Below are 27,076 nucleotides of genomic sequence, written 5' to 3' on the forward strand. Positions count from 1 at the left end.
TTAAACCACCGGGGCAGAGTATTTTCTCATAAGGTCAAGTTCACTGTTCAGCTTTGACTATTGAAGCCCAATGAAAGTCAGGAGTGGGACAGAGGTCAGGAGTCATGACCCTATCACTCCACGTGGGTATTGAGGGATGGATAACCTCACCAGTCTTATGTTACCTCAGTAACTTGTCTGGAGAGCACCTGCTAAGCTTCTAATAAACCAACCTTACGGCCATTATCAGGCCCCTTGCCACTGAATTTAATAATACATATAAATAGTCACATAGTCAAAGAATCTAGTTGGGGGGATTATGATGAATAGCCTTTTAAAATGAAAATTCAAATGTGGATTAATCAGAAAAAGGACTGTTATCTTTCAATTCACATTTCAATCACCACACACTCTCTCTTGTTACAGTGAGGTCACCACTCCTGCATACAATTTCATCACAGAATCCCAGTGGATGTATCTTTAGAAGGCTGACTTTAACTAAGACCTACTGTTGCAAGTGTTGATCTTTCCATATTTCTCTCTCCCGGTAATCATGCATGCATGAGTGTGGTGGAAGAGAGGGGGCGTTGGGGCTGTCAGGGAGTCTAGAGTTACATTAATGAGCAGTGGTGTGAGAGGCAGGAGGTGGTAGCGGGGTCAGGGGTCACAGTGCCCTGACAAACAAAATGAGCCACCCAGAGAGGAAGTCAACAAAAGATGCTTTACCTTGCAACCGTAGCAACAACAGCTTCTGGCAAACATGTGTGTGACAAATGTGCCATGTGAACCAACGGCTTGGTCTCAATCATCGCCATATGGGGTTGCCACACAGACACGTCACACAAACACAGCAGGGGGCGAAGACAGACAGAGGAGGGGCAGGAGAGACAGCAGTCAGCAACAAGATAACGAGGCAGATATTAATAGGATATGTCAAGTATTGTTCTTATGGGAAATGCATCAAGAAAAAACTTCTCTAAAGGCTCATGGTGGTCTCATTGCAACACAGACTCTCTCACAGCAAAGCAGACTGCTTCAGTGGGGTTACATGTTATGATGACTCCCTGTTGGGAGAATCATGAGGAAGATGCTGCTGTTAACTGCAATCCAGCAGGTTTTACTGTGGGCTCTATTGTTTCCCTTTGGGGCTTAATGACCAGCAAACAGCCTAATGATGGCCTCCTTTCCTTAAACCCCCTTTTATACACACTTTCCTGACCAGATGAGGCCACATGAAATGTTCACACAAAACACTCCTTTCTTTTACTTCTGAATTCCTTCATAATAGTTTGTACATAATTGAATCCCCCAATGTCTCTGCATTCAATTCCAAACCTTTAGTGTAAACTCCCATCAATGTTTTCAGTCAGTCATTTCGATTTTCCAACTTTTTATTTCATAATTCTGCCTGCCTCGGCCCTCTGTTTGTCTGTACTCTATCTCATGCTTTTTTTGTATTTTCCTCCCTCTTTTTTCTCCCACACGCCAGCTCTGGAAAGTACATTCGCACAGTTCTGAAGTGACACAAGGACCGTCTCGTCCATGGCAGACCATGCTTGTGTTTTTTCAATTAAGCCGGGCTTCTGTACACTATTCATTTGGGAAACCATAATTCTCATGGCCCAGCAGAAACTAATGGAAAGTCGCTTAGTTTTTTTCTCTCCGGGAGAGGTATTGGAAAGACCCGTTCCCTAGAAGTGTCAGACTAGTGGAGAATAAAACAGTAGGAATACTTTCTATGAGAACACAGAAGGTGTTGATAGGATGGAAGGGCTCACTAAGGGGTATCAGCATGCAAGAACTCATGGGGTGAATGGGAGCAGGAAGGAGGGAAGTGAGAGAATACAGATGGATGGATTTCCAAGGGAATGTGGATGAAAGTGAGTGAGTAGCAGGCCGGATCTGAATTGCCCAGCGGGGAGGAGGACAGATCCACTGAAATCACTTCAAAGCCTGGTGTCACTGGGTTGCAGATGAGTAGAGTCTCCTGTCCTTTTTTATTTACAGAGACGAGCCTGTTGCATCCATCTGACGCAAACAGCAATCAACAACGCAAATAAATAACTCAACAGATGTTACCCCCTGTCAGGATACACACACAATTTTATATTTCAATAAAACTAGCACAAACCAACAATAAAACAAAACAAAGTGTAAAATAAAACAAAGTGATCCAAGATCCAGACAACTGTTACTAAAGTTCCCATCCTATTAATGATGTCCCATCATTTCCAGAATGTCTTAGCCCCAATATGACCCTCTTACTTGCCTGACTAATAGGAGCCATTTGTCACTATTAGCATAAACCTTTCACTGAATGCTGACTCAGTCTGCATTCATACATAAACAGTGTCGAAAATGTGCAAAAACACATGTACAGTACACTCATGTGTGCATGCTCACACATGCACAAACATTCACCTACCTACCATTGCACACTATATGTGCACACACACTCGCACATTTAAAGTGGGAGGGACCTCAATTGGACAGCCCCCTTTATAGCCCCCACCCCCCACCACAACAATCAACAGAGACAGACAGACAGTAAAGTGAGAGCAGTGAGAGAGAGAGACAGGCAGGAGCAGAACACATGAAGGAGTTTAAAGTCTTACCTCAAGAGTTTTTCTGTAGAGCCAATACAATGGAAAGCCTCATGACTGTAGCGGTCTCTCAGTCTCTTTGTGTTCCAGCTGTGGCAGGCGGGTGCTGACGCACAGGCAGCACAGCGCTGAGCGGAGGGGCGGTCGGCACACTTTACAGGCAGAGAAAGCTGTGGAGCCGCGCAGACCCCGGGCCCGTCCGCTCACACTCTGCCTTCTGAGGATGAAAAGAGAAGACTTCATTACCAGCTGCAAACCACGCCTCCACCCCTCCAGTCTCCCTCCTTCTCAGCCCTCACACCCCCCTCTCCCTCCCTCCCCTCCTCATTCCCTAACTCCCCGCTTCCCTTCCACACTCCCAGCCAGTAGCACGTTCCAGGCCTGTCCCAGCCAAAGAAGGGGGAGCAGACTTCTAGAAAAAAACCTCCCATTACGCAGCCTGCCAGCGCTGTGCAGTGCACAGACAGAGAGGGACAGGGAGAGATGAGGAAGGAGGAAAAGAGACAGAGAGACGGTATATAGCATATGGTTCAAATCCACACGCGGTTACTTATTTGTTTTCATATTTTACATTGAATACACAACCTCAGAGCTGCACTGAATATGCAGTATGGAAAGAATAAGTTTATGTGTGTGTGTGTGTGTGTGTGTGTGTGTGTGTGTGTGTGTGTGTGTGTGTGTTGAGGTGAGGGGAAAAAAACGAATAAAGGAAAAGCAAAGGGAATAGAATTCAAATTGGGACCAAGCGAAGAGTGTGAGGCAGCAGAGATTCACTTAAGAGAGAGAGGGAAGCACAGAGACAGACAGGCAGACGGAAAGAAAAACACAGACACACTGAAAAAGAAACACAGAGTAAGGCCGTGATCAATTTGACAGTTTTTAGGGAGAAAAGTTAAAAGAGGAGAGACAAATCTAACCAGGGGGTGTTGGAAGTTTTAATTAAGACTTACTGTAAGACATAACACATCAAAAGACTGTCGCTTAAGAAGTATGTGTGTTGAGTTCTAGGGGGTGGGGACAATGTCTGTGTCTGTGAGTTTGTATGTCTATAAACCTGTCTCCAAGTCTCACAAACTCTTTGCAAACGGCTAACAGGGTCAACACCCAAAATAAGGGTGACAGTTTTTGTCCGTCTCCAGTCTTTTTCCTCCTCTCTGCCTTTTCTTTTTATGCCAAAGTGAATTCTCTCCCATTAGACGAGGGAAAATAGGCATAAAAGCTCTAGCTGTTTACTGTCTGTAATTATGAGGGTATGCTAAACCCAAGCGAGCTCTGCTCCCTGCCCCCAGTGCCACCACACACAAACCTAGCTCTACCAAGAGTGCCAGTTAAACTGAGCCCTGGCACAGGCAGAGAGGTGCAAAGTAAAATAAAAGAACAGTAAAAACAGGGAAGTTAACAGTTTCGCATCAACTTGTAATTAGGAAAAATGTGTCGGCAAAGGGAATTCCCTCCAGTTCAAGAGTGAAACAGACATAGTAAAGAATATTCCAATCAGGTAACAGTTATGGGTTTACTATAGGTCAAACTGCATTGTAGGTCCTTGGCATGAAAATGCAAAAGCTGAGGCTCTAAGTTTTTCAAGAAACTGAGAAAACGTATTTGCTTGTAAATGCTGAAGGTCAGGTTCCACTTCATAAAAACTCAGTTTTGCCTTGATCCTGCAACAAAAATGGAATGCAAACCACAGCAGCACACCACTACATCCACTTGGACCACGATGATATGGTGTCCCATTTGAAGAACTTTAAAGAAAAAAATTAAGCCCTCATTTTAATTAAGTTCAACAAGTCTTAGAAACAGCGATCGTTTTTGGACTACTCCACAGGAATAAGCTAAAGAACACTGACAGAAACAGAAACAGAGTATTCAAAAACAACATTGGGGGGATTGCTAGGAAAGATTTAGAGCAATTCAAAACATCACAGACAGAAACAAAAAGAACCAAAACTATGCATGATGTAATAAAATACGGAGCAACTTTTTTGGCAGCACATTATGAGGTAAGCAAGGATTATACAGATCTCTTGGGATCTCCCACACTAGCATTAACACCTACACAGACCCTCGCTGCGGTATAATGGTGTCAAATTTACACGGGTCCACAAAACAGTACTTAAGGTCACAGGCTGCCTTCATTGTAGGCTTTGAAAGCCCAGTCCTGGGGTTTGGGCTTGAGACTGTTGGAGGGGGTTGGTCCAGGGAGGGCAAAGAAAGGGGATACAAACGTATTGCAGTGCTCTTTATTACTAACAAACACTAATCCTCCAAAACCAGAGCCACGGACAGCCCTTCTGTGGTATTTTATGTCTTTAATCTGGGGTTTAAATGACGGGAAAAAAACGAATCCAACATCTGAAAGCTGTTGTTTGTTTACCATCTACTATGTCATTAAGTCTTGTCATTACCATTACGACAGTAAATAGATAAAAATAGCACTATGGGTCCATATAATAAGGACAATTAGAACAGTAATGACAGGCTGTCAGCCACATTTAGTAGCAAAAGATGTGATTGTGTTTCAAGATCTAAAAATGGGATTTAGGACTGAGCTGGAATTTACTGAAATATTGTCTCCAGCCACTAGGGGCTGAGTTGAGCTGTAATGTACATACAGTCCATTTACAAACAGGGATGAGGCAAAGTTTGCACTTTTTTTATACATCTCTCACTCTGCACCCATTTCTGTCCCTGTGTTGATGATTTTTAGGGAGGTCCTTTTTCAAGGTTAATTCCTCCAACATTTATTTCAATTTTTCATTTAATCTGTTGCACCACACATAATTTCTGTTGAATTCTGTTGTAAAAGAAATTCAGACCAAGCCCCAAACAAACACAGCCTGCAAATGTAATGAGAATGCCATGTGCTTCTGATGCAGACATTTGCTTGTTACAAACAACAGGTTTTAATGAGAGGTCTTCAGATGTCTTCCTGACTCCCTTAAATAAGGGGGTATACGGGTGAATATCTAAACACAACTAGGGTCAGGAACACCACCATCATCTCGTAAGAAATGTAGGTTACAGAAAAGCCAAAACTGGCTACTTCTGTGATAGGATTTTAAAAGCCACAGGCAAAAGTCTGAGCACCAGGCATTATACACATTAAGCAAAACAACAAGGCTGGGCCAAAACGAAATACAATATTATAGTACAGAGTGAAACTTCTTAACGCCAATAACTCCAAGAATAGTTTGTGGTAAAATCACATATGCATGCAAGTCAACGAGATAAATCAAAACTTCATACAATAGGATTTCTTGTTATTTACTGCAGCAGAGACAACTTGCCATTGAATGGCAAGAGGAATTACATTAGGCTTCAGGATCCAATCATAGGTTGTTGTGAAATTGAAATGTTCCTCTTAACAACCTGAATTGAAAGCAGAGTCAAGGCAGATGTAAAGAGAGGGGACTTTCTGTGTTCTCAACACAGAAAACCTTTGTGGGATGTATCAAAGTAAAGCAAAACATTAACTCCTCAACATTTCCAGCATGAATATGGAGATTGTTTAAACCCAGCCCTGGGGACTTTGCATATCAAGATACCAATGGCTTGTGTTATACAGTACTTGTCTAAACAAGTCATTTTAGTTCATGCAGTGCATTAAAAAAAACACAGCTGTAAACGTTACCCTTAAACTCATATCCTCACTCTGCCAAACATCCAAATAGACTCTTTCTCTCCCTCTCTGAGGAATAAAGAGTCATATAAAACACCAATGTTAAACATATAAAGTTTTTAATGACCTTGGAGAAGTCTAACTTCCCCTCAGGGAGTAATACCCGGGTCACAAAACGAATTAAACTTTGATCTTTTTAAGGCAACATGCAATTAGAAATTCATTGAACTACTGTATTTAATACTAAATATAATTGACTTGAGATAAATATAGCCATGATTCATTTGCTTTCCATACATCTATACAGCTCTGAAACTTGTATTTTCCTCTGAAAAAAACAGGAACCAATCCTGGACTTTTGAGAAAAAGAGGATGAATCAAAGTAGCTATGACAAGACGACAGGCGAATCAAGTGTTGTGGCTGTGTGCCAAATTGTGCACCACAGCAGTTGATGCACTCTGAAGCACACACAGTCATTACTGTTTGATAACCAGGACTGCCTTTTGAACTTGACAGACTTGACAATGAAGTGTCTAAACTGCTAAAGAAAAGATTAAGCATCAGGTCTTTGTTTCATTTAATATTAACTTCAGTTCCACATGCATATACAGTATATTCTTCAAAATGAAAGCCTAACAAGTACAAAACAGCAATGTTTTGTTTTTTTAAATGCATGATAATATCTGCAACCAGATTTTGCCAGAGTTGCAGTAAGGTTGTACAGCAGTGCAAGGGTCATTCCAGGTCAGAGTGCTGACACACCCAGAACCCCAATGAAAGGCCTCCCCATCACCACCCACAGCTACGCTCCTGTAACTGTCAATTAGGGAAACTGAGGGCGACTACATGTGGTGACTGTACTCCATGACTCTCTGACTGCTGCTCACCTGAAATGTATACTAGTATTAGGACTGTACAGCAGGAGTATAAAGCCTTTCACAAACTAGTTCTATGGGTGTATTGTATTTGTGTACAAGAAAGGGCCCCACTAAAAAGAGACTGTGGGTTTGAAGTCAGACACGGAATGGTGGCATACCAAAAAGGTCTCACAGTCATCCACTCCCTCTGTCTGAGCAGCGTTTGGGCTCCAGAGCTGCCGGACTTCGGCTATGGGAATTTCACACCTATGATGGCCATTACCAGAGCAAAGCCCATCACACCCTGGTGTGCCATTTCTGACCCAGAAAGCCCAGTGGCCACGAACGCCCAGGGCAAACACCGGGCACCCCAGCTAGTGTGGACTTAGCAGCTCGGCGATGTGTACTCGCCCAGCCATGTGGACCAGGAGTGATGATGTTCCCAGGGAAACAAAGTTTGGGGATTTGGACTAGCAGGAGTTGATGTGGGACCTGGGGGGTTAGAGGTGAAAGAGGAAGAGTTGAAAAAGGAGGAAAGGCCCACTCTGTATGCCTAAAACAATATCAGATACAGACAAGTAGCAGATAGCTTCAAAGGAAACATATAACTGGAAAAAACATAATTTTTGGAGGACTGTTTTTGATTGAAAACACATTAAAATGTAAGATATCATGTGGTGAAGGTTAGATAAGGATTGGGGTTATAACAAATGGTTGATATATGTTTGATACCAACACGCCTTTTATCCCTAAAAGTAATAACTCTGTACTTCACTACTTGCTCACTATTTGGCTGCTCCTTGCTAGACTGGTGTCTCAGGCTTAACTGTAGCTAATTGAAGGGTTACTGACTCAAAATGTCATTTATGTCTGGAGCACAGTGATAACGTGATAGAGTTAAATACTAAAACACATATCAATATTTACCCTTTGGGTTGCATTTTCTGGTGCCTTTATTTTACTTTTATTTAAAAATCTAGGTTGAAATAGAGAAGGGATAGAGCTGCCATTGAACTGTAGCAGAGCCACAGCAAACCAAACACAGAGATGCCCGGCCCATCATCTGCACAAATAGGCCTTTCAATCCTTCCCCTCACTTTTGTCCCATCAACACTTCACTCTTCATGGAGACCAAAGCCACCAACTCCAACCTTCCCTCTGCCCCCTCCAAATACACAGAGAGGTGAATGGTGTCTACTGTACCTCCCATCCCCTCTCTGGGGGGTAGAACACATTTCGACAGGCCTGTATTTATGGCCGGCGTGAGTCGTGTTGGAATGAACCCTGAAAGCGACCAAAATCATCTCGCTGGATGTCCGTTTATATTGAGCGTTGGTCAGCTGTGTGGGTCTGTGTGTGTGTGGCCTATCTTTAAAGAATGAGGCTTGTGTAAGTGAATGTGTGGGAGCATAGGATTAAGATAACCCTCTAATGAGCAACAAAGTGTGTTTGTTATTCTGTAGAATATTTTATAATCTGTGTCTGGGTGGATGAAAGTGCTATGTGTTTTCTCTGTTGAGACTGTGTTCTTCTCAGACATTTTAAAGCCTGTGTGCTTGCTAAAAATATATTTTGTAACAATCGCACTATAAACCACAACAATTACAACTTTAGAATCTGAAGATATGTTTAAACAAAGTTGAGATGCCCATACTAACATCGACACAATTTGAAAATCCATAAAATTGCAGGTCAATTACAGACTTTATGAGACTCAGGCAGTGTGAGTTATTTAAATTAAGTAGGTATCTTCCAAGTGTAAAATGTATTTATTACAAAACTTACATTTTGGCTCTGGTATAATGTTTGATGTTTCTTTCCTTGTAATTTTGTACTGCAATTTTAGAAAAATAAATACTTGGTTTAACTATCTCCGACTTTTAGTAGCTGCAGCTCAACTTCAGAAGGTCCAACAAAAGAGTCGCTCTCAACTGTCAATCTTTCTCACTGTACTCATGTTGTCACAGTACTGTACATAGACTGTATGGACAGGATAAACTTTTTAATATTTTCATGACCGTAAGTGGCTGTGAATGTTGCTTTTTATGACAGACTTGGGAAAATGTTAACCAGTCCTTTAATTATAAACACTTTAAGTTTCATGCAATGTTAAGTTTGCAGAAACCATAACATTAAAAAAAAAAAAAAAAAAAAAGGTAACAGTCTTAAAGCAAATGCCTGTGACTCATCTAATTTGAGACCACTGTATGGGAAATGTCATTTATAAATTGTAGCACTAAACTGTCCTTCCATTAACAAGTGGAGTGGCTATGTTAGCCACAACATAACATTACATTTATGTTACATGTGTAACTAATGTCCTGCAGGTCACCCTTGAAAAAGAGATCTTTTGATCTCAAGGGGCTTTCACCTGGTTAAATAAAGGCTACAAACAAACATTACAGACTCCACAAGAGGATTGTATTCACTGACTTTTACCTCACCAAATACATAAATTATCCTCTTCACAAACAAATCCATTTTTATCTATCTATGTCAATTTCTCTTTTATTAAAAAAACCACACCCACACGCTGCACGCATCACCCCATGAATCCTTCAGAGTGCAATGTCTCAGTGGGTGTGCGGTAACAATGGGAGCTGGGGTGAGCTAAGGCAGGCTTCTCTGGGCCTTCTCCACATAAACCTTTAATATGAGGCCTCCTCAGCACCAGTCGGTCATCTAAAGGCACTGTACCCTGTAATTGACCTTAAAAATACTTTCCGAAGAGGTCGGCAGCCATGTCATTGGCCTTCGGCCCAAGCAGCGGCCGCATCTCCCCAGCCCAGAGGAGCCTGGGAAGGCCTCGCAGGGTATATTTAGTGGCCCTCTCCTTTGAGCAGGAGATGCAGATAATGCCAGTCTGTGTATAAAACCACTCCGCCGCCCACGAGTGGGCCTCTCACAGGCACATTTCCTTCTCCCACGGGGATGCGTTTCCTGAGGTCAGAGGTTGCATGCATGCCAGGGGACAATGACCAGTATCCACCTCTCCTATCAAGTGCAACAGAAATCTTTGGAATCACATTGCATCAATTGATCCAAGAGCATTCAGACATTTGCCAATCCTGGAGCAGATGTGATGAAACAGCTGGCTTCTAAAGAGTTCATATGCATTGACACTGGGAAGGATTTTTGAGATATATGGTGACAACAGTGTTTCCGCCAGAACAGGGCTGAGAGGGAGTCCACCCCTAGAGCCTTCAGGGCGTTCCGAGCTGAATAAGGCCGTCAAATTACGGCAAGACGCCCCCCTGGCGGAAACACTGAGTGACATGTTGACTGTGATGACATTCATCATGACACCTCCACTGTGCGTTGCCATTTCAAACGTGTACCACTTGGCAGATGCTTTTCTGGGCTCCAAGGAGAAGGGAGGGAAAAGTCTGAAAAATACAAATGATGCTAAATCAGCTGTCAGCAGGGTGTCCTGAACAGCTCGGACCAGCTTAATTTAAATGATCATTGTATGTGAGGTTTGTGAAGGTTTAGTCTTTTGCAGGTAAATGAAGTCCAGCAATGAAAAACTAGGTTATCAGAGCCAACATGTAACATTTTCAGAAATGAAGGAATTGTATAAGACATTCAATTCTATCCCAGATCATCTAATCTCAGCTATTGTACCTTGTTGTGATCCTTCTGTCAGTATGGCAGGTCCTGTGTGTAAGGCTTTTATACTTAAAGGATATTGAGCAGGGTTGAGTCTGCAGGAAACTAATTAAGGCATCTGCCACTTAAGACATGCAGACTATATAGTGCCAAATCCACAATGATCCTTAGATAAGTGTAATTAGTTCTACTACTGTACCACAGCTGTCAAATGGACACTTGACACACTATTATGGGCATGAAAAAATGCTGGTGCATAACATCTTGTTATAATGCAACGCTGGTTACCTGCAGTTCAAATTGCTTGTTTAATAACATATGTTTGCACTGTGTAGTTGTATTATGTAAGTAAATATTCATATCAAATCAAACCTTTGTATGAGCAGATACTTTTTATAAAACAAACTCAAAGTAGGATAAGGTGGAAATGCAATGTGTTGCACACATTCTGGGATTTGCCCTAATTTGTAAGTGTTGGACACAAAAACTGTGAGAATCACTTTGATTAATACTTTTGTGTCCTTTATCATACATTTTACTCACTTTCACGATTGATTGGATTCATTATAAAACAAATTATTATGTCAGCTAGTTGCCCATAAATACAATACCTGTACAGGTCTACAGTGTTGTATGTACTAATGTGTTTAGTGGTTGTTATTGTGACTGAAGCATGAGGCTTTTCATTTGCTGTGACTCGTAACTGCTGTTACCTTCCTGCTGGTTTCTGTCAGGGGCATCTGCAGCGTGGTAATTTATGAATTCTTTCATGAAAGATCGTTGCTGGAGATAAATCACTGCTTTCTGCTGTCTTGTAATTCTTTTTAAAGGGAAAAACTGGAATTGATTAAAGAACAAAAACACACCTGCTGCTCCCCCTTCTTCAATGACCGCTGCCTTCTGATTGACCAACACAACGACAGGAAGCCTCTCTGTATCTCTGAGGTCAAGCCCTGTTAAGCCTCAACTTGACATAACACGCCTTTCATCTGAGGAAAGCGGGTCGTTTTAAAACTTTTCACCGTTACCTCTGACAGGTGGAGATATGAGCAATCATAGCAACAAGCCTTGCTTAACATGATGCCATTGGCTATTGATATTACGTAATAGTCATATATCTATTTCTTGTTTCTCTGAGGCTGCTGTCTATTTCACTCCATAGCGTGGTGACATTTTTGTGTGTCAGCTCTGCTCAGTTATGGGTGATGGAGAGAGCAGATGGGCCAGTGTTTACTCGTAGCTTTTGCGATCACACCTTTAAATTCCTAGCAAGGAGAGAGGTTGCAGTCCCTTGTGTCTGCCTCTGCTCCTTAACAGTGGAAAACACAAACCTTGACAAGCTTTAGCCAGACCATAAGGCAGCTTATCTCGTGTCACCATAGATTACATGGCCTCCAGCAATGTGCAGTTAGCTCTCACACAACAACAAAATTACTCTCTTTAATAATAATCTTAATTGTTCCAATATTGTCATAATCTAGAAGGAAATCCTGAATATTTTACAACAGATCACATCCTATTATCTTCTTCCTCTTCGGTACACATGCAGAAGGCCACATGCTGGCAGGAAGCAGGACAAAGAAGTCTCAAAACTTCTGGATTCTCTTGCAGAGAAGTTGCACCTGAGTATAAATCTGAGGCCAACAACAACAAAGAACCACTTTTGATCCGCTGTATAAAAGGCCAGCTACAGAGCTCGACAGATCAGGGGTTCATGTGCTTGCCATGGTCATGGTGACAGATCTGCCGACCACTCCTTGCCCATCTGGGCTGCCGGTGGCGCTCTGCCTGCTCTCCTAGGACAGCAAGTTCAGACCAGTAATTTAGTTCAGATGAGTTAAAGCAATATTTCCAGATTAATACGAGCCATATTCCTTTAGAACTGTCCTTTCTTCTTTTTCCTGCATTTTTTTTACATCTTAAATGTCCAAAAACTTCTGGCTGAGGATGAAAGGAGAAGTCGAGGAGAAAAAAACAGAGACATAAAGAGAGGGAAGATGAACACATTTTACGCTTTCTGAGGCAGACATACAGGAGCAAGTAGCGGTATGACAATTGCTTCTTCCACTGCGTTTCTTATGATCATCTCCTAAAAGGCCTAATGGTGTAACAGCTTATTCCATAAGGCGAAGGGATGTTGTTGCTTGTTCTTCTCTTTGTTCCTTTCATGGTTAGTTTCATGTAATATAGCAGAATGGATAAATGTACATACTCTCGCTTATCCGTCCATCATTGTTATGTCACCAAGAGATGTTGAATAACTTAAACAAACCCCTCAGGGGCACTCTTTGCTACAAAGGACGCCTCTCTGAATCCTAAATTACCTGGAAAGGATTCAACCAGCTGTGCAGTACATTTTGAAATATGCTTAAAACAGCCCTGATCCCCTTTCTTTACCCTTGATCATAAAATGTATCTGGGTTTCTCAAGAACTTAATGTAAGCTGCTTGATACCAGAATGAGATTGCTCCAGCTGTGATTAGTCTGGCTTGGCAACAGTTTCAGTAGTTGGGATTCAGGAAGTCACAGCTGTCCCTGTCCTGCAGCTGTTGCCTAAGCATGTGAATAGCTGCATAATTGGCCCATCAAGATACAGCGCTATAAATCACTAGGCAGTCAAAGAGAAGCATCCAACTACAGTATTTCTGATATGAGCTCATATAACGTTAAACCAGATTTCAGCTAGCAGGAAGGAGCTAACACCACAGATTCATTGGCAAACTTTGCATCTGGCAAGCTTATTAGTTGGGGCAAAGCCAGCTGTAGCAATAGTACCATTGCATCAGCTGGTCATTTTGTATTTAAAAAACTAGAGGTAAATTGGCCAAGAGTTTCTTAAACAAAAGCCTCAGAAATATAGTCGCTGTGTAGTGCTCCCCATAGTCTTCATCTATACTCGGAAGGACGATACTTCATTTATATGATATACAGCGGATCAGGCAAACAGACAATTTGGCTCTGATTCTTATGGCCTCATAGCAGAAGTATGCAGATGAAGGACTGTCAATCAACGCACAACTATGGCACACCCCAGGGCTGTTTTATGGTTTTCTTATCCAAGCGTATCCGCAGAGTGTCACTGTGTTCCTGTCCTGTAAGTAAGACCCCTGGCTCGATGCCTTCCTCTAACCAATTCTGCTGATCATTGCTGGGCCACTAATGAAACAAGAGTTGAACTCTGGCTTCTGCCGCAGTCATTCTGATGTTGTTTCTGGAGCGTTTTCCCCCATCCATCTGCCACACTGTATGACTGTGATGTAATGACTCGGCTTTCTCATTGGCTGGGCTTTCAATTGTACCGTTCACCCGCAGTGCTTGAACGGTACAATTGAACAGCGGGTTTAAAAGGGAACATGAAATTAGTGGTGACTCATCTCTGGCCGCTATGTTATTATATCATTCCTCACCAGCAATGATTTCAATCGATCTTAAGTTCCATGAAATCAGACCAATAAAGCCAAAAGTATGTGTTTCTATCTGAAAGATGGAAAATATGATTTTTTTTCTATGACGCCGTTTCTTATACATCCTGGAGACATTTTAAGTGGTTACAGAAAGCTGAACATGGAGACAGGCTTCAAACATGTGCAATATTTCACAAAATAAAATCCCTTTTTAACCAAATCAAAGTTGATAATCCTGTGCCTCTAAAGACATTATTTCCACAAAACTGTAATAGGTAATATGAAGAGTCATCAGAGACAATAACAAGGACATTCCATAGTTATTGGAAAATTGAAAAATATTGGGTTACTGGGTTCAGAAAGGTCACACTCACTCACACATCATATTAGAGGATTACTATAGCAATTCTGCATATCCTGCAGAGAGACTATTAAACAGATAAGAAGAAGAGAAGAACAAATGACAACATTAAGTCTGCACATTTTTTTGTATTCTTACAGATTAATTTTTACTGCACCCATTTTAACTGCAATGAACTTCTGTAGAATAACAAAGGGTGTATATTTTTTATAATGTTCAATGCATAGTTAATCCCAGAAAAGTAAAGACAGTGACTGAAGACTGTTATTTGTGTTTCTTTTGCACAAAAAGTTCCCGCTTCCGGGGGAAATGCATATGTAGAAATGTTTAATATAAAGCATGTTAGATTATATTGGACAGCAGTGGGGCTAAGGAATGAGATGTGACATTGAAGCTGTCAAACACGCCCGCATTACAGCACAGCGGCTGTAATCAACATTGCAAGTCTCCAGCCAATCTGTAAAGCACATGAAAACCCAACTCACACACCCCTCTGCTTGAGCTTGACTTTGACCTCAGTGACTTGTAACTATCTGTGTGTGTGCGTGCTTGCATGCGTGTGTTCGCATATCTACTGCTCTTAGTGTAATAGAGAGCCAAGGGACCACACCAGAAGAACAGAATAATTTTTCCTTTATAAACAACTTTTATAACCATCACTGCCTAGCTGCAGTATTTTTCCAACATATCTCTAGCCAATACGTAGGAGCTATAATTCATATATCTACTGTGACAGTAGCAATTTAAAAAAAAGATTACGTAAAGGTTCTACCAAGTGTGTCTTAATTCTCTACAAGTATTCAAGTTGATAATTACAATTACATCCAATTCACTTTCTAACACTTCTCCCAGTCTCCTGGTCAATGCATTGTGATTCATCTGAATCCATTTGGCTACAGCATATATACTGAACGTATGGCATATGAGCTGCACATTTCTGTCGAGGTAGCTAGCCAGTGCATGTTTAGCCTGGCGGAATGCAGCCTTGCATTGCTGAGCTCGGCTGAGATTTATGTGACTGCTGTGGGGTGTGCATGTGGCTAACAGATGGTGGCATCCTGCTCCTCTTTCCTCCCTCTGCACATCATTGCTTACTCAATCCCCCCACCCCGTTCCTATGTGCTGTGACTTTCCTCTGCAGCATCTGCCACCACTCGCTCTCTGCCACTTCAACGCTCCAAATTCAACATTGTCAGTTGACGTTTCAGCAGTTTTTGGAGACTTCAATTGCTCACTAGGTCACACACACTTTTTAGAACAAATGTATATCAAGCAGTGAGTCAAAAAACATTAAGCCTGTGATGACCATCTCCATCTGCTTCCCCTTTATCTAAAACCCCACGAGGCAGGGCAGCCCTGAAGAATAAAAGTTGGTCTAATGATTTTGATTAAGCTCTTTCCTCACATTCATAGATAACAATTTAAAACAGTGGTAAATAAATATCCTGGGGCCACTAGGGTACCCCTGACATATACAAAGTGTACTGCCAATCAAAGAAACCATTCAGTGTAAGGACTTTAAATCATATACCACGCCACTCCTCCGCTCCCTTCACTGGCTTCCAGTAACTGCTAGAATCCACTTCAAGACACTGGTACTTGCGTACCATGCTGCGAATGGACCTGGCCCTTCCTACATCCAGGACATGGTTAAACCGTACACCCCAGGACGTGCACTCCGCTCTGCATCAGCCAAACAGCTTGCTGCACCCGCTCTGCAAGGGGGACCCAAGTTCCCATCAGCAAAAACACGTGGGTTTGCTATCCTGGCTCCAAAGTGGTGGAATGAGCTCCTCATTGAAATCAGGACAGCAGAAAGCTTGCAAATCTTCCGGCGCAGACTGAAAACTCATCTCTTTCGACTCCATTTCGAGCGATTGAATTATTAACAAAGCACTTATATACTAATAAAGGACTGGCTTATCTAAAAGCCAGTTGAGTAGCACTTGAAATGTTTTAGCTCTATGAAACCTGATGTACTTATATGATTCTGTTTTCTTCAAGTTTGTATTTTGTTGGTCGAACGCACTTATTGTAAGTCGCTTTGGATAAAAGCGTCAGCTAAATGCAATGTAATGTAATATACCAGCTAAGTTGGGCATGTGGCACACAGGGCCAGCCAGTTCTAAGAGTATTCTTTCCCACACACCTTTGGCTGGCACGAGTCTCACAGACCCTGCTTATGTGCAGACACAGATAAACAAACAGATGTAATCAGACAAAAAAACAGCCATGCCAACAGTTGCAAGTGTTCTTCTTTGCTAAACTAATCCCACTCTCAGAGTCTGGGAATGTACAGCTTTGTGGTTGTGTGACACACTGGGCCCCCTGCCATAGGGAGTCACCTCGACATCTGAGTCATGTGTGTGTGTGTTTGCACATATGTGTTTGTATTTGTGTGACATTTAAGTTAATCAAGTCCATGTGACCACAGAGCCACGTGCCCACAAGAGGTTAAGGACTTTTACCGTTGTGACAAACACATGCATACACGCACGCAACAGACACAAAGACGCAGCCATGCAACCACAAATCCATACAAGCACACACCCACACATGTACACATGTTGTCATACACACAGGGAAGGAAACCTAATCGTCACTAAAGATAGCAACTCTGTTCTTTGCTGTATTTATTCTTAATGGAAGAACATAGTGGGAGAAAAAAGTGATACCTAATCATCCTGGTACCCTTGAGTTAACTCCTAGGCTAGGATGATGGCCAAATAAAATCAAATAGAGGTTTTTCCTCTCGTCATTAATGCTGTATCGATGCTTAGTAAGTACCCTCCCAATGTTGCTTCACTGCTGATAAGACTCCCAACCTCACACTAAAAAGCATTTGCCCATTTCCTGTCTAATAGAATTGGCAACCTGCTCTACAACACAGCTTTGCTAAGTAAAGATAAAACATGCTGCAGGACTTTCAGTGGCCAAAGCAACACAATTATATTACATGTTTACTAAGGATGACAATTCATCCAGCAGTGGTTGAGTAAATAACAGTGCTAAGCTGACGTGCATTCTCCCACTAACCTACAGCTGAGTGTAAACTAGTCCTGTTTCGTTGTTTAAACCAACTGTAGAGCTAAGATTGTATAGCTATGCCTGTGTGCCTTTGCATTTGTACCGTATATGATTGTGTGTCTGCACAGTGTGTGGTAGAACTTTCCACCTGGTGTGTGTAAACTCTGACTTCATCCTTTCTTGGGATCTTTACTGACCCTCCCTGCTGGGAGTTCTCATGATCTCAAAGGGATTGCATCTAAATCAGGTAAGGTGGTGGAGGCAATCTGCAGGCCAGGTTGTACCTCAGTGTTCTTCACACCGAACCGGGTGAGGATTGCGTATTTTTCCATACAAAATTATAAACAAAAACAGATACATAAGATGGATTGGCTAAAGTTCCGGGCAGGCATTTTTGGGTCATTAGGTTTGGTATGAGCCTTCAAAAGGAGCTGAAATTCATGGCAGTTGACAGGACATTATTATCCCCACACATCCGCCCATGGTTATCTGCAATTGGTTGTTTGGTGCCTCAGGCTTAAAGGCTGAAGTGCTTGCATACTCTTGAAACTGCTCTTTACAAACAACATATCTAGTCTATTTGCACTCAGTATCACTCACATTGCTTTATCCTTGAAGAAAGTAATGACGAGAAGGTCAACATCATTGTTATTTATGCGTATGATTCATATGGACAGAACACTCAAAAGCAACCCTGACATTAGAGAGGCATTTTCCTGAACTTTTTACACTCATAACTCAGTCAACATGTTTAACACTTTTAAATCGTTAAATCATTCCTCGTCATGTGAAGAAGCCTGAACATGAAAGGAATGGTTGTCCATTCTGCAGTATTACCAGTGAGCTTTACTCCTAAACCAAAGCAACAACATGTTTAACAAATCCCAACAGAGAGTGTGAGGTTTATGCAATGCTGAGAAAGAGATTATGACAGTAAAGGGAAATAAACTAAGCCAGGTAGCTGATGTTGTCATTAACAGCAACAACAACAAAAAAGGTATGAACTGCTTATTTTAATGGCTGAATTGTTGAATGGATTTGAATAGCCAGATCCTGGGCAAAGTGAATAGATTCAAACCTTTTGCTACACAAATGGAAACACTTATCCAAGAGGAATGAGAGGCTTAGCACTCCTGCCATGTTTGTGGAATCTAATACCATTTTTTTCTTATTTCTTACAATTAAAAAGATTAGCACTATATTTGTTGGGCTGGAGCATAATTCTCTGATGTCTTCCAGTGAGGAAAACGGGAAAGACACCCAACATCCCAGCCAGAGAGTGAACAAACAACCTGCAGCCCAGTGCCCTGTGCTTTACATCCAATGAGCTAAATTGCCAACAGCTGTTTACCCTTGGAAGCCTGGCTCAAACACACTTGGCTGTTACTGTAGGCCAATGTTTTTATACTGCTATCCAAACAGAGTATTTGCAGTAAAAAGTAATTCATGTCATATTTCACAGATTTTGGCTGCTAATGTTTCACAGTAATTTGTTATGTACATCCTTACATGCCAGTGCTTACCTCCATAATGGAATTTGGCATGTTTCCCATATATTAAAGTAAATTAGTTGGGAGAAACTAATCAGCAAGTACTTACAAGTCTAGAACTTGATAAATATTTTCCGCCATAGGGAAGATATTTCCACTTTGTCCTTATTTAGGTGAATTCATGGCCAAGGCCTAATTACTGCACTTTTACAACAAAGAGAAATCTTTGATCAACACTTTCAATGTGTCTTTGGAAATGTTTTGCATGTCAGTGCATTTCCCACTCAGGTTTTAGTCAATGTTTGCTAACATTAATTTCCTGAAAACATATTGAGGTATTTTATTATTCTCTTCTTCCATGCATTGATAAATGCAGGAGAGCAAGTAAGGGCATGAATGTTTTGGCTTTGTGAGAATGCACTGTGTATCTTCCTCTGTGCGTACATCTCAGCAAATTAATATGTAATATGACGGTATGTGCATTACTTTTACTCTGAATTGACTTGCCCTTTATACGATAAATATTTAAATTGGGATCAGACCAATAGGGGTTTTATTGGTGAAAGCTACAATCTAAAAAAAAAAAAACTGAGTCCATAACATGCTGTGATGGGTTGTACTTTGATATATACAATGAAATGCAGAGGGTGAAAGACTGTAAAGCTTGTTGTACCAAGCAGAGCAAAAGAGTCATCAGAAAAAAAAGGAAAGAAGAGTGTTTGAGAAAAGCGGCCAGCTTCAGAGGTCGTAATTGACTAATGAAAAACATACTGTTGCCCGCGCAGACCCACGGAGGCCATAACGCAAGGAAGGTAATATGAGGTCAAAAGTGTGCAGCACTGATATGGTTTTGATTCCAGTAGCATTAACTGGGCCATTTAAGAGCTCTACCAGGCAAACACTGCTGTCATACAGCTGGATAGGCACTCTCTCTCACTTCTTAGCTGTCTACCTCTTCTGTCACACCCTTCACTTTCTATCCTCCCCACTTATTTTCCTAATGGCCTGAGGTTTTTCTCATTTGTCTATCAAAGGCACCTTTAGCTTTCTGCTTCTCTCAACCCTTGCCTCCAGTGCACACTTACTTCATGCCAAACATCCCTCGGCCATCCTATTGTTCTCTGTGAAATATGGCACCTTCGGCTCTCAGCATGGTACACCTGGATTCCTGACCTCACTGCCGCCTACGATCTCCTAAATCAATCAGTTCGCTAATAAAAGTTTCAAGGGAATACCTGGCTAGCCCTGGATAATGGGCAGATGGTTGTGATCGATGACTGATGGAAAAATCTGGTAATTGGTTATAATTGTGTTTCGTAATGTTGTTGCTACTGTCATTCATACTGATTCAGTCTGCATGGTGCTGGTGCTGCAAAGGTAAACAAGGTCAACATCAAGAAAAATATGTTGGTAGCTGTTGGATTCTCAATAACTTAGAGATTGAAAACAAAGACCACCAATGACAAACTGTAATATTGTTGTCTCCTTAACCCAGACATGCTAGTGGCCCACCTGGCAACATACTCCAGTAAACTCCAAGGGGAATGCCTGACACACCTGTAAGCTCTGAGGACACTTTTCCACCTTTTAAATATGTGTGGTAGTTAGGCTGGTACAAAAGGCAGATTGGCATGACTGAGCAGGTTCAAGTCGCAGGGCAGAGAGGATAAAGTGAGTGGAGCGAGGGCGGAGGGTGGGGGGTGGAGGGTTGGGGCGTGCTGGTTGGTGGGCCGGGTTTATTTAACAGCAGAAGCAGTGCTGTGGAGGAATCTCAAACATTCCAGCATGACCTCCCTATCTGCTCAACCTGAGCCCCACCCTTAGGTCCTCCAACCACACCCTGGAAGCTCTTAGCGCTGAGCTGTCACCAGTGGGCTGGAAGCAAACCAAGACAACCACAATTCACAGATAAATCACTTTGCGGGTGAATGAGAAACAAAGAAGAGGAAAAAACTGTGTTAGTTGTGAACATATTGTAGGAGCATGTACAAGTGTAAACAGTATTAAAGCATGCATGTATGGGCAGGGCAATACCACCAATGCAGCTACTTCTTAGCTTTTAAAAGTCTACTGAAAGCAATGCATGCACACATCAGTTTTTGCAGAAATGATTTTAAATCAATTTACGCAACGGTTTTCTGCTTCTAATCACTTCAAAGACATCTGATGTCTGTTGCAAATACAAGTCTTTTTACAAAAGGAATCCAGCAATTTTCAAATGTGACAGCAAAATGTGCAAGGAGCCCATATTGTGGCCAGATGAGAGCTTGGCTCTGTCTTTCTTTCTGTCCTTCACTAGGTGTCCACTGCTGACACAGCTGAAATATTCATTGTTGTCCACCGACCTCTGAGGGACTAAACTCTAAGCTAAATCAAAGAGAAACAAACAAGAATGCAGATACATACATGTGGCCCCCTAGACTTCCACAATGGGTCTTTTGCTCTGCTTCACTGGCTGATTCATACACACACACCAAACTGTGATCTTGAAAAGTAAACCGGTCACACAAGCTTCAAAGTCTGATCACTGACATGAGGATTGTTTAAACAACATAATGAACAACAGCCTTCATTTAGGTGGATTCAAAGAAAACTCACTGCCCAAACAGATCCACTGCATGCAGATGCTTGCTCAAAGCTTTAATTCAACCATAATCATGGTCGCACTCTCACCTACAGACATGTTTACATTTAGACACAAAGATAAACATGCACATAAATGCACACTTATGCAGAGGGAAAGCTCACAAACTGTTATAGCATTGTCCCCTCACCTCAACTCTGTGGACTGTCACTCCAAACTCCAATGTGTGAGGTGTGTTTCAGTCTCTCCTCTCCTTGATCTCTGTCTCCCTTTCTCTCACTCACTTCTCAACCTGCCTTCATCGCGTGGCTCTAGTTACGCTCTACTGCAGTGTAGGAAAGTAGAGTAGGGAGGGAGGTATAGGGGGACAACCGAGTCCTGCCCAGACTGATGAGAGAGGCTTCCAAAAACGCCCTCAGGAGAAAAAAGATTAGAACACTAAAATGTGTACATTCGCACTACTGCTCTGTCTCCACCGATGTCTCTTTACCAGACTCTTGTCCATTGCATTTTCCTTCCCCTTTAACTTTGAACATTTCTTAAAACCACTCTTGCTTCCTTGCCAACCATAAAACCAACCGCTCTCTTTTTCTCACATCTTGGGTCCTTCTTTTTACTTCTTATACTCGCCATCTACTCTTCTCTAGTTCACTTTCTCCCTGCTGCAGTCTGTCTGTTGTTTATCTAAATCCCTCTGTTTCTCTGTTTCTCTGTCTCTCACACACACACACACACACACACACACACACACACACACACACACACACACACACACACACACACACACACACACACACACACACACACACACACACACACACACACACACACACACACACACACACACACACACACACACACACACACACACACACACACACACACACGTGTCTCCCTCCTCATACAGCTGCACACCAGAGTGAGGTGTGTGTGTGGTGTGTGTGTGTGTGTGTGTGTGTGTGTGTGTGTGTGTGTATGTGTGTGTGTGTGTGTGTGTGTGTGTGTGTGTGTGTGTAGAGTAGGTAGCTCACTGTAAGGGAGAGTTAGAGATCATTTGGGATATTCCATACTGTTTCAACTGTAGTCTGGTTTCAAGGAACTGTTAAACTGAGACTATAAATCTTTGGTCTACTGAAGAATACTGAATAGATGATTCGGAGAAATGCATAGGTCAGCTCATTGTTGCCTGGCCGGCCGCTCCATGTGACAGTGTGTAATATGGCCTTCCCACCTGCAACACATGCACACACACACCTTTCACTTTAGGGTTTTCATAGCCATGACACTGTTTTTCCAGAATGTGAGGAATGCACAACGCTTATTGGGTGGCGAGTGTGTCTGTAGAGGGCTAGCCTATTGGGAGTCTCCCGAGAGGTCATGACCTCTTCGAAGAAAAGGAAAAAAGTGCAAACAAAACATTTGACCAGATTTTGAATTGACCTAACCAAGATACCAGCAAGAGCCTTTGCTACATTCACAATAATATCCCCACCATCTTTTTGACTGTATCTACTCTTATCTTAGAGAAGAAAGTTACAGGTCAAAAGGAGAAGAGTATATCCAGTCCAGCTTTTTGATCATCACGTAACCAGATCAGGAGATAAACCAGAGCACTGCTGACACCATAACCATGAACTTGACATTCAACAGCTTTCACAACACATCCAAGACCTGCGGGAATTTATCCTGGAAGACCAAATTATTTGAGTCATCCTGATGATCAGATTCAACACTTTGGCGCAAGCTTTATCATCACCTATGGGATTTTACAACAATGATCATTAGCCGGATCTTCAACATGCTCAACTTTGTTCCCACGCCCTCCCGTCCTCCTTAATGCACTGATAACTGGGTTACTAGCCCTTGCTTCATTTTGGACTCTCTGCTGATCTTTCCCATACTCCCCGGGAGATTAATACTTGAATCAAAGTAATGGAGATTATAACAGGAAAGCAGAGTGTAACATGTGATTCAGTGCTCGAGTTATGAGAAGAATCCTGTTTACAGGCACGGGGCCTTGACCTATGAGTCATACAGTGGTCCTTGAGAATCCCTCACTCCCCCACAGTCTCCCCAATTCCCTCTTGTCTGGTTATAAACATTCCCATTTATCTAGGCCTCATTCAGCAAATTTTCAAAAGAGGGGTTTAGCTCGTCATGGATCACTAATGTGCTAAGACTTAACAACTGTTCACATATTTAGGCTGCTATCCCAAATGTCTGCGTGCACAGTTTATGTCTTTGTCAATTAGTCTTTATGGTTTTGTGTGATTGTCTCTGTGTGGTTGAATGCCTGCATATGCACATGTAAATACACTATCGATAGGAATATGTAAACCTATGCCAATAAGTACCATAAGAGGTCTTACTTGGCGGTAATGGGATGCTACACACCATTGATGTTATCTGTCTAATGGTGGTGTATATTGTGGTGCAAACCATCTAGTCAATGCCTTTTTAAAGTGTTAAAGGTCCCATGACATGCTTTTCCGATTATCAACCGTCCCCTTGTGTGTTATATAACTTTGTATGCATGTAAACGGTCTGCAAAGTCACACTCTGTAGCGAGTAAAACTCTAAAACAGAGAATACCTGTCTATGCTGGCCCAGAACGCCTCATTGGAGATTTTTCTTTTTCCATTTTTGGCTTCCTGGTCACAGTGACGTAACACGGCGGAGCTCCGCACACACACAAACTCACTCAGCCTTATCTTTTCTCAGCCGCGGTGCTGCGCGGAGCTCCGTACACACACTCGGTGCTCAGGCTGAGTGTGTGTGTGTGCTCAGGCTGAGCTCCGCAGTGTCTCGCTGTCTCTCAGACCCCACGCAGCAACCAGGAAACGACACCAGTAATCCAGCTCACACTGTCTGCTCCTCGAGTCTCAAAGGGCGGAGCAGCGAGCCACGCAAAGTCCCACCAACATGGCACCCAGACCCCACGCAGCATTCTCATCTGTTTGTCATTACTGGTGTCCTTTTCTGGTTGCTAACAAACCCCATTGTAACACATAAACACCTCAGAGCACAGTGGGCTCATAGGGAGGGGGGGCAGGAGCTCCAACAAGGCGTGTAGGACAGAGAGTGAATACATATACTATACAGAGATGCTGTATGAGAAAACCAATCTGATTTTGGAACATTGAACAATGTAAATCTATTCCAGTAGACCTCAACAATGGAATTATGATCAGTAGAAATGGCCATGACATGGGACCTTTAAGCTTGACCGTCGAATGGCACCCAATGGAAATTCGGGGATCGACATTATGATTATGATTATTTATAAGGATACTAATGGCGCTTTTCCACTGCAGCACGTAGCACGGTTTAAGCTTTTGTTTGCTTTTCCACTAGGGGTAGTTCCGGCTCAGGGCTACTTTTTCACCTTTTTTCTGGCCCTCCAAAATCAAGGTTCTTACCGGGCCAACAACTGGGCTGAATATGCTAAACTAGTGACGTAAACACTCTCGACTGCTGAATGATCAGAGAGAATCGCTGGCAAGGGGGCTACAAATTGAAGATATTTTACCGTGATTTAATTGTAACACACGTTTCAAAAGGATGCCAAAGTAACAACATACTGATACCGGTCTGCAGACAAGACGGCAGGCAGTTCTCTGAATGGAGATCGGGCTAAGCTAACGTTGTATATGCTCCGTCCACACTCACAACAACGGCCTACTACAGACATAAATAAACTAGCGACTGTATTCGCGATGACACAGACAGTCTGTGGTTTGTACTTGTTTAACTTTTGTCTAGTTTCTGAACAGATATGAGGAGCTGTGAGCTCTGAATGCTAACAGCTAATGGCGGATGTTTTGGTTTTGTGGTTGGCATTGAAGATGACGTCACGGCAGCTTCGCTCCGCCCGCCGAACAGCCGATCGCCCCGCCTACACTGCGTTACTATAGTAACTACCCCAGTTACTAAACTGTAATGGAAACGCAGTTCAAAGTGAGCCTGGCATAAGCTGTGCTAAGCCGTGCTAGGTCCTGCAGTGGAAAAGCGCCAAAAGTGAAAGACAGCATGACATTTATATTAATTTATTGTTTAATTAACACAAATAAGCCCACTGGGGTTGGTCTCTCATTCAAGTCACATTTTACATTTGAGGGACCATGATAATCTTATCTGACAAAGTGATCATTGTGACAGATGTACATGCGGTGTAGTTTGATAATGAATTAAACAACAACATTTCCTTAAGTAAGGAGTGAGAGCTTTATTTGAACCCCTAACCTTGGACATCGCATTTTCTCTAAGCGCATCATCATTTAGTCTACTCGATATGACCCCAGAGGACCTGAATGAGGGGAAATGTTGTTAGAAGAATACAATGATAAATCATCACCACGCACAGACTCACTGGAAACTCTTAGTCTCAATTCCAGTTAATAGGAGGGCTTATTGGCAGCAGGGGGCATGACTAGGAACATAGAGGATGATGGTGGTGACTGGAACTCGAGGAACATTTATTTTTCAGGTTGAGGTTGGGGTTTCCCACCAAGCAGAACAATGTACAAGTTCTGCTTTTTTATTTAAACCAGTATGGTATTTTTTATAAACCAGTAAAGTATAATGTAGAGTGGCACAGGGAAGAAATAGATCCTGTTAAAATAATGTAGTTATATTACTGGAAAAGGAATCATCCTCTCCGTGTCTAAAGTACGTACGAGAATTTATTTTTAACTGACGTTAAAAATGTTTTACTTGAAGACCATCCTCCCTGTCCCTCTAAATCTAAATAATATCCAAATTCTTTATACCTAATGGTGTAAGGCCCCTCCCTGTCTGGTAATATCTCTCCCAGTCTCAAACTGATGAACACCTGCTTCGCCATTCTATACAAACAGTCTAAAAAACACGAAACCTAGGCAGATGCTTATGGGTAAAAGCCTTAAGGTCACATAATAATCTTGACCTCATCATGTGTGCCCCGTACTCACAATGAACAATACCAACTCAACAGTTCATACAGGTACACTAATGTCAAATTAGGATAAACAGAAAAAAGGGTCATGTTATGATTGATTGCTAAAAGATAAAGATAAAGAATTATAGGTGAAGAAAAATAGGATCCTAGCCCTCTAGCTGCAATACATGCTATGCGTTACATGGGTGATTTCATCAGGTAATTACTGGAATCCTAGCCCAGCGGCAATGAATTCTTCGCTGGGTGACTAAACTAAAAGGCGAGGAGAAGGTGAAGAAGTGATAGTGTGAAAGTGCATATTTGAGAGAGAAAGAGAGCCTGTGAGAGAAAAGAAATATAGAGATCATAGAGAAATCAAGAGTCCTCCCATGGGTCTTTTCTGCATTAACACCTGCTGCTAGTATCATTTGCCGCAGGAGACAGGCAGTCGAGTTGATGCAGGCAGTGGCTTGAGAGCCCTGCTACATCACACTACAGCACACACCACATCATAGCCACTCAAGAATCTAGTGCACTTATAGATTATGATTTTAGGCATGTTACCTATAGTTTAGCTATGACTTCCCTTGGCTGACAGTTCATAAACACTTCAATATCCACCCT

The 27,076-nt window shown here is 42.2% G+C and overlaps 1 protein-coding gene across 1 annotated transcript in view; it reads right to left on the reverse strand.

The window, feature by feature from the left end:
- znf469 (zinc finger protein 469) overlaps nt 1-27,076 on the reverse strand; it is a 188,026-nt gene that overhangs the window by 41,648 nt on the left and 119,302 nt on the right. The window contains exon 5 of the mRNA XM_079680838.1: nt 2,595-2,799. The gene's annotated coding sequence lies outside the window, so the exon portion shown is untranslated. The remainder of the gene's footprint in view (nt 1-2,594; nt 2,800-27,076) is intronic.

Source organism: Notothenia rossii (genome assembly GCF_949606895.1).
Source record: "Notothenia rossii genome assembly, chromosome: 5".
NCBI classification, from domain to species: domain Eukaryota; kingdom Metazoa; phylum Chordata; class Actinopteri; order Perciformes; family Nototheniidae; genus Notothenia; species Notothenia rossii.